A 9,052-nucleotide genomic window follows, 5' to 3' on the forward strand; every position below is an offset into this window, starting at 1 on the left:
CTTTGACTTCAGGATTTTAGGTATGAAGTAAGAATCAAGGAATACAGACCTTTTTGGAATATGCGAGAAAAGATCTTGTAAGAAGGCATTTCACCTTTCATTTATACAAATCTGTATCACTAATGTATTTTAAACCGTGATCCAAAATCTGCAGAAATAAGAGGAAGTCTTTTTAGGCTTAGGACCTGGCTTTGCAGGGTTTTGCTCAGATTATTGCTCACTGCCAACATTAATATATTCAAAGGAAATCCAGTCAAACTTTGTTTGCAACATCTTTCAAAGTCTCTGGTTTTCTTATGCTTTCCAAGAGGAATGGCATCTCTAGTGCCAGAATCTACATCATCCAACTGTCCAGATGGCACTATTATTTTAACTATTAATGCTATTTACATTTATGTTGTACCAAAGACTCTTAAAGACATTAATGTAATTCTTTTCCTTGTTATGCTGTGGTGCAGTTGGACCTTTTTATGTTGCTGCATCACTTTGAACATGATATCTGAGATGTTTTTTAATTTAGCCATTGAGTTCATCATCAGTATTAGTAGCATATGCAGTCATGAATTTTCAAAAGCAAAATCCTATACTATTTTTTTAATGAAAAAGGAATACATCTTTTTCACTTTCTTCTACAAGATTAGAGGGAGTAAGGCAACAGATGCCATTTTAAAATAATGGATAGTTGCCAAAGAACCCAAGTAATAAAGTCCACAGTCTAACAGCTGCATTTATTACTGTTAATCATGATTTTAATTCGTTTAGCTTTAATGAATGAGCCTCAAACCACATCAGCAATTTTGCAAATACTGAACAAAATGGAACAAGTGCCCAGCAATTACCTTTCATGCTTACAGCATTTGTGAGGAAGAGTACTCAGGGACTCTTAGGTGAGGCAGGGAGCCCCACGGCGAGCCAACAAGTGGCCAGCCCTGAGAGAGGGCTGGAGCCAGACTGGTGCGGTGGTGCCAGTGGGTTGGGATCATCCTTCAGGTCCAACCAGCCATTGCCCTGTTCACACAGCCAGACAAGCAAACCTCTGAAATCATCCTGTGGTTTCCCCTTTACCTCTTTCAGAGCTGCTGAAGGCAGATTTGTCTTATGGGTTACATCTGGAATCCATTCCCTAATTGCTAATGCACAAATGTGACCCCCGGGTCCTCCACACAATCTGACCAACCTCTACCTTGCCTTTCTTTTGCCTCCATTTTCACGTGTGCACCTCACTCTGGATTTGATTATTTTTCTGTAGTGTGGTGGGGATTCTTCCTTGTGCCACTTCTAAGCACAACTGCATGTCAGTGACTGGTGAAATGATATATAGATATCCACTTACCTGGCTGTAATAAATATTTTCACACATCATTGAGCTGGCTCCAGTGGCCTAGTCCCCTGGCCTCACAACTCTACACTGAGAAATTTATACAGGCCTCAAGTAACAGTCTTGTCTCATAAATTAATGTATGGTGTGTGACGTGCAGCTGCACCAACTCTGCTTTAGATGCAGGTGTCAGGTAGAGCAGATAGTGAGGAGAACAACAGAGATCAACAAGAGTCATCTGAAAGAGAAGCCTGAGAAATTAAAGGTGCTACAGAATTTCAAGTGAAGCCTGTGGGAGTAATTAAAGAAAACTGCCTATGAGTGTGTAACCCTTGTAAGTTAATTTTTTGGACATGTTTTATAATAGTGGAATAAGCTTTTTTTTCCAAAAAATATATGCAATTTCCTTCAAAGAACATATGATTCCACTGTGAAATTCTGAACACAATCCTGCTAAAAAACCCAAACCAAATCCCCAGAATATCGTCCATCCTGCAGACTATTAAGATGATGAAATGGAAATTTCTGAAATTAGAAATTATGTGGAATTCATTTGATGTCTGCTAGGAACCAAACAGCTGTATGAAATGAAAATAAAAGCATGTGTGCGTGTGTGTATGGCTGTGTATGTACATATGCATAGCAAAGCAGACCATAATATTTCCTTACTATCTAGATCCTCCTTAGAGATTTCATATGTTTTCATTTCTGGTTTCATATGTCTTTTCTGAGTTTGCCAGCTCTAGAGAACAGCAAGTGATTTGTTTTCCCCTTATCCTTAGAGGAAAATAACCTTTTATATGTCTCCACACTATACCCAGTACTTGGTTACAATTCGGATTAATTCTCTCATAAAAAAAGGCATAACAACAAAGCAATGAAAGGTACCTCTGCCCTGCATAATGCAAGACTGAAAAGCTGGTAGCTTTTTCTTTGCTAAACCTGTTTATATCCCACACCATGGGATTGATTGGCTCTGGAAACATAAGAAAATAATATTCAAAAAGACTCTGCTTGTTTCATTTCTCACTCTTCACCCAGGGAAGGATTGCAAAGACAGATGACCAAAAAGAGCCCTTGGAGGTCTCTGAGTGAGTGCAATAAATGTAGCAATGATTTAAGCACTTTCTAACCTGGATTCCACTGAATAATTCCATTTGATAATCAAGAAAACTTTTTAGTCTTTGAATAGCTTGAGTATCACATCTGTTTGCAATGTTTTGTACCCATTATCCCATGGGTATATACCCACAGCACACCATATGGTGCATGCAGCACCCTCTTCTACCCCTTGCAGCCTGTTTCTCTGGAACCGTTTCTCAGTCACTTCTCTCTGTGTTTAGTGTTTGTATTTCAATACTTGGGCAATTCTGGATGTGTAATAATATTCCGGATGAAGAATTAACAAGTGATGCTATTAACATCTTACATGTTTCACCTTTAAATTCCCCTGAACATGGTGAGGGTGTCCCCCTCTGAAAATGTTAGATTAGGTCTAGTTTAATTAAGGCTGTAAGCCAGATGAAAAAATAAATCGAAGAGTACCTTGAAACTTTTACTTTCAATATAATATGTTCCTCAGTATGTTTTCCTTGTCCTAATTAATTACTCTTCAATCCCCAAAGGTGCAGCATTCCCTAGCATTAGCTGTCAAAAGGCCCTACTATACGAAACAGTGCCAGATGCTTATTCCTGGTACTACACTCCCAACAGAAGGCAAATGCCAGAGATATAAATATATATCCAGATACAGATATATCAGAAAGTGTGTGCATTTGTATTCATGAATACATGTTCATGTGAACGCATGCATACATGTACATATTGTGCTCTTAAATGGTATGGTTTGTGACGTACAGATGTCCTAGTTCAGTTAGAAAGAAACATCATTTACACTTTTCATTAAATACTAATGGGAGAAAGAAAGAGAGAACAGAAAACTCCTCTTACTAGGAAGCAGATTATTTGATAATCTGCATTTCATCCCATCTTGGACATTTCAGGGAGATGAAAGCATTCATTCATTTTATATGACCACAGCAAAAGCTCAGCTCCTACCTTAGGGCATTATTCACCTGATTCTCCCATCACATGCTGCAGATAAGTCTCCTGTCAATGAGAACTCAGGTTTTGCAGGGAGGCAAGCAGCCATAGGGAGCTACTGTTCTGCATTCACTGCCCCTGCTTGTGCTCTTAGATGTGCTGAGAATGTTGTGCTTTACTGTGTTGGTTTGTTTTCTGGGAGAGGGCAGCATTGCATGTTATATTGAGTCATGTGAGGAGACAGGGCACAAGGCTAGAGAAACATAAGCATTGAAAATCAATGGTCTGTACTAGGAGAAAGTAAATCCTGACTTTAAAATCCATAAATCTTAGTTTGGAAATAGGAGAGGAGAATGCTCCATTAGTTACCTGTACAGTTATAGAGGTGGGCATCAACTTATTGTTAAAGTTGTTCAGCCATGTTTGCCCATAACATTTTTCATGCAATGAGAAATTGAATGGATGTCTCTTGTGACACTTTTCAAGTTCTTTCTATGGGACTTTATTTTAAAAGCATTAATACTCCTATCTTCTTCCCGGCAATGAAAAAAGCAGGAATACTTTAATAATGAGCACTTAATTGCCACCTGTATCACTTATGAGTCAAATCACAAATCAGGTGTCTGCACAGGAGAAAACAGACTCTGTTGTTTCAGGAAATTTGGTCCTCTTTACCAATGCTACTGGTATATCAATATGAAATGTAGAATGTGAGAAGTCATAGACAGGGCTGCGTGTGGTGAAATGTTTACTTTTTACACTGTGGTAATGAAGCTTAAACAGAAATCCAGAGAGGGTATGTGTTAATAATCTTTGAACATGACCCAGAGATGTAATATTTTAAGTAATTAGGCTTGTAAATTTGATGTACCATAGAAGGGAAAATTACACTTATTGGACTGATGTGATCCAGTGTTATTACAGCAGAATTTTGTGCTGGTCACTGGTGGAACTGGTGTCAAGCACGAAGGCTGGGCCTGGTGAAGTGGGATCCCCAGGATGGGATCTCTGCACAGGTCAGGAGTCATGACGAAGTAGGAACATGTTAGACCTGACTAGTGAAATAAATCATTCCTATCTAGTATCCCATGATAGTGTTCAATACTAGTTACTTAAGAGAAAGTACTTCCAGGAAAATTCTGAGAATTAAAGCACAACTTAGAAATAAAACTGGGACAAGAACAATCTCTGAATGACTCCTCCTGTTCTGGAGTTTCTGTCTCTGAGCCTGTCAAGGCTGATTTAAAAGGAAAACAGTCCTTGTCATCTGAGACTGGGTTGCCTGAGGAGCTTGGAAATGGACAGGTGAGTACGTACAGAGATTATGAGAATATTCCTCATTTACAAGAAGGTCGGAGTGCAAGTCCTGTGTGTCTCACTGTTGGTAAACAGACACCAACAATAAAAATAGTAGCAAATTCATCAAATATGAAACTCTGTGGCATAATGCCAAAAAAAAACCCAACCAACCAAAAAAACCCACAAAAACCCACAAACAAACAACAAACACCAACAAAAAAACACCATCATCTCAAAATTGCCTTTCTCACATAGTTTTCAGAAATAAAAGACCAGGTATTCTCTCTTTCATTCAAATACCTCTCTGGATATGCACATAATACAAAATTTGTATAGAAGAAATCCCATCTTCCAAGAGGCCATTGCACAGTACCAGGTTGCATAGTAATATTTAGAGGTGAGACAGAAAACATTTTGTATAGCACAAATTTGACCTTAAGAAACCGATGTCCTTAGATCTAAATTCAGTAAAAGATGTTATTTATATGTCTACCTGTTTAATACAAGCCATAAAATGATGGGTTTCTATTAAGGAAACTTCAGTGGGATTGTGGTCTTTTAAAGTCTGCTTGTGAAGCCAGTGCAAAGCTTAATAGGTGCATGATAAGGCAAACAGTCCTGAGGCCATTAGTACAATTGTTTTTAACAGCTGCCAGGGAGCCTTAGCTTGCTCTATGGTTGGGCTGCTACAGAAACACATCCAAAATGACTGCACAGACTGAAATGATTGAAATGTAACTGCCCATGATACATTGAGTGTTGGCTAATGGTTAGCATTGGTTAGGACTCATGAATACAAATGACAGCAATACAGATTTGGCTGCAACTTCTAGGATACACTTATCTGCATGCTGCTGAGTGCCCAAATGACTGCAGTGCTGCTAGCCTTGGCCACTCTGAGTCTGAGGGTCAGAGCCACCTGCGTTGGACTTCCTCCACAAAGACCACCAAGCATGATCTTGGATGAGACTGAGAAACTTGTTCCTCCTTGAGGAATGTAGGTTACGGATCCCTCCAGGACCTCAGTCCAGAAGGAGACCGCTCCTTTTTCCATCTAGATCAGCCTCTGCCAGCTTATCTGAGTGGGAGGGATCATAGCTCTCTTGCTTGGCCTTCCACGTTTCCCTCCCTGCCCAAGCTTCATACCATCTCCGTTCCCTTTCTTCAGTGATTTATCATTTGATTTCCGGCAAGAGGTACATTTTTCATATACCATACACCTCAGCCCACCTAGTGCTACGAAGTACTCGCACACCATCAGAGAACAGGCAGCCTGAATATGGCTGGTGAGCTTTCTGGTCATAGTGCTTTCTCAGACACCCAGCTGCAACTTTGCTGTTGACTACAGTGATTGCAATTCCAGTTGTTTGAATTATTCATTGTAACAAGCTGATCAGATGAACTGAGTTCCTTCATTACTCACAGACTGACGACCTGAATTTACTGAGAAGTACCTGTCACCCTTCAGTGTTCTCCCAATAGGTGTCATGAACACAGTTCAGTGTTTGGGGCCTTGCTGCCTTTTCACTCCTGTTTAGTAGTCAGGGATGCCCATTTCAGGATGATTTCTTCAGAACAACCACAAAGCAAACAAATCAATTGACCATAAATACACTGATTAAACAGACCCATTGGTTTGTCATTGTTCCAGCAGGAGACAAACTATAGACCTTAGGAATATCACACTGGTGACCCAGATTTCAAAAAGCTAAAAGGTATTACTGGGTCAGGTATGTTAGATTTACTGTTAATGCCTCTATGTTTAAATTGTATCTGGCATTAATATGGATTACACCTGGTGAAGAGTTTCAGAATTAATCCCTAGGACAGGTGACCTGGATCTCATTTTAGTGAGGAGAGGATCTCATACCCTTCAGACGCTTCATCCTCTCCTGGATATTTTTGAGCATCTCCTCTATCTGTTTAGTGAGCTAGTTGCTGTATATATTAATTTGATATATATCTCTAAGTTCAACCCTATAAATATGAAGAATGCAGTGTGGCATGTTCCCATTATCCATACTACTTGTGGTGGGTATAGATGGGTCATACTGCTGTTCAGAATAAAATCCTGTACCTTGCTCCAAAACTCCTCCAAAAGCCAAGAGGGTAAATCCCCAGTCTTTCGAGAATGGATTTATTTTGGATTTATACCCCAAGCACAAGCTGGAGTGGGACAATTAGAGCTAAATATTAAATAATCTTGGCAGAAATACTCAACACATGCTGTCTGCACAAAACTTCAACCCCAAATGTGCTGGAGAGAGGTGAATCTGCATTCTTCTGGTCTTGACCTGCCTCATAACCCCAAGTATAACCTAGCCAGTGCTAGAGACCTCTATAAATTATAGCAGTTTTACAGGTCTAAATTTTTTCTCCTTTTCTGTCATCCTCAGCACACCCAGAAGGATGTGTGTAGCAGTCCTTCCTGAAACATCTGAGGGATAGTCTTTTCCTGCACTGGTAAGAGTGTCCCTTGGCTGTTTTGTGCTGTTATTTTTCACCTGGTAGAGAACAGCTGATGAGGGAATGAGGCTCTCTTTACCACTTCTGCTGGTGAAAATCCAGCCAGACTCAAAACGCGTTTGATTCCAGTGTGTTTTGTCTATCCCATATTATCTTCAACTCATAAATATTGATGTCAGTTATTTTTCATTCATATGACTGCATGGGGAATGGCCCTTCTACCACTGCTGGTATTAGCATACAGTACTCCCGCATGAGTACAAGTATTCTCCATTCGTTATTTGCTGTTCATCATGTCTTCTCCTTTACTTGGCCATAGAAAACGTTATTCTCATCCGGCAAGGGACTAGAAGTAATAACTTTTTTTATCTACTGCAAAGAGCTATATAGGGAACGTAACAGCTGAAATTAGCAACATAATCACAAATCCTAAAATAAAATGTCTTTCTCCAAAATTATGTGCAAATGAGACTAAGATTTGCTAACATTAGAGTAGGTCAGAAGCAATTCATAAACGAAAACACAACAAGAGCAAACCAAATCAAATTCATTAGATGATTTATTAGGAAAATGTAAGTCTAAAAGAGCTTTAATGGTGATTTAAAATGGAAATTATAATGTTTCCTGAACTACACAGCATCTAGTCCATATACAGTCAGAGCAGGAAAATCAGCTGTGAGGCTAACACAGAATTATACAATACAGTTTTCAGCCCAACACTGTAATTTCTGAAAGGGTTGTGAAATTCCTGAAGGATGAATGCAATTACTGGAACCAGGATTAACTAATAATGATTAATCAAATTTGAATCCTAATTGGAAGGATTTGTCATTTCCTTAATGTCCCTTATGGAAGGGAAAAGAGAGGTACTGTATTTAACCAACTGGCTGAGAGTGGATTTGCAATCCAGGCCTAATGCTCAGTTTGCTCCTAGTCTCCAGATTACAGGAGATTATCACAGATCAAACCCCTTTAACAGAAAAGAACCTTTTAAATCCACCTCAGCATTGCCCTTATTAGGAACAAAGGAGAGAGGCTCCTTCCACGGGGAGGAAAAAAGCCCTTAATTCATGGCTTGTCAGAAGAAAGGCGCTTGCTTCAGCACCAAACCAGGTTAGTTATGGACATAATTTACACAGCAGCATGTCGTCCTGGTGGAAGGGACGACACCTTTAAGTAATAATGTACAAGCATGCGTTGACAGAATAATAATCACGGATTGAAAAGGTTACAGCAGAGAAGGTGGTAAAGCTAAGTGCCTGCTTTAATTCCGCTGGGTGTCATAATATCAGAAATTGGGAGCTGCACTTACAATATAAAATAACATTAGTGTGGCAATTAGGACTTAATGGTTTGTGGAGAGAAGTCTGCAAGACTTTATAAAAACATCAAAATTAGTCTGTATTCAAGTTTTACTTCACTCTCGCTTTTTTCTGCCTGTATTGTCGTCTTTCTCAGAGGCAGAGTTCTCTTAAAACATGGTGAAGAAATGCTAGAGGCATTAGCACAACTTCTCAGTTTGTCTATATGGGTATAATCTCAAGGACACTTCCGCCAGTTTAGCCCAACCGATGAATCTGGCCTAGAGTGCCTGAGTGAGCAGGCAAAACCAAATTAAATGAGGTGTATATTGACCTGGTCTCCTATTCACAACATTTTAACCACTCTTCCACTGCATGAGACATCTAGTCCCGGTATTTAAAAATCACTATAGACAACCTACAACCCTTAGAAAAGCATCACTCAAATGGGAGACTTACAAACTAATTCAAACTACACAAATTTTCTAAGGACCTTCCTCTGGCCCAGAAAGTAGGAAATCACCCAGATTTCTGGGTGATAATCTGCATTTTTGTACATTTCTACTTGTTTCTTGTGGGTCCCCGTCACCATGATAGCAGGGTGCCAATAGCCTGGAGAAGTGGG

Source organism: Eurypyga helias, unplaced genomic scaffold, assembly GCF_000690775.1.
Source record: "Eurypyga helias isolate BGI_N326 unplaced genomic scaffold, ASM69077v1 scaffold5400, whole genome shotgun sequence".
In the NCBI taxonomy this organism is placed as follows: Eukaryota; Metazoa; Chordata; class Aves; order Eurypygiformes; family Eurypygidae; genus Eurypyga; species Eurypyga helias.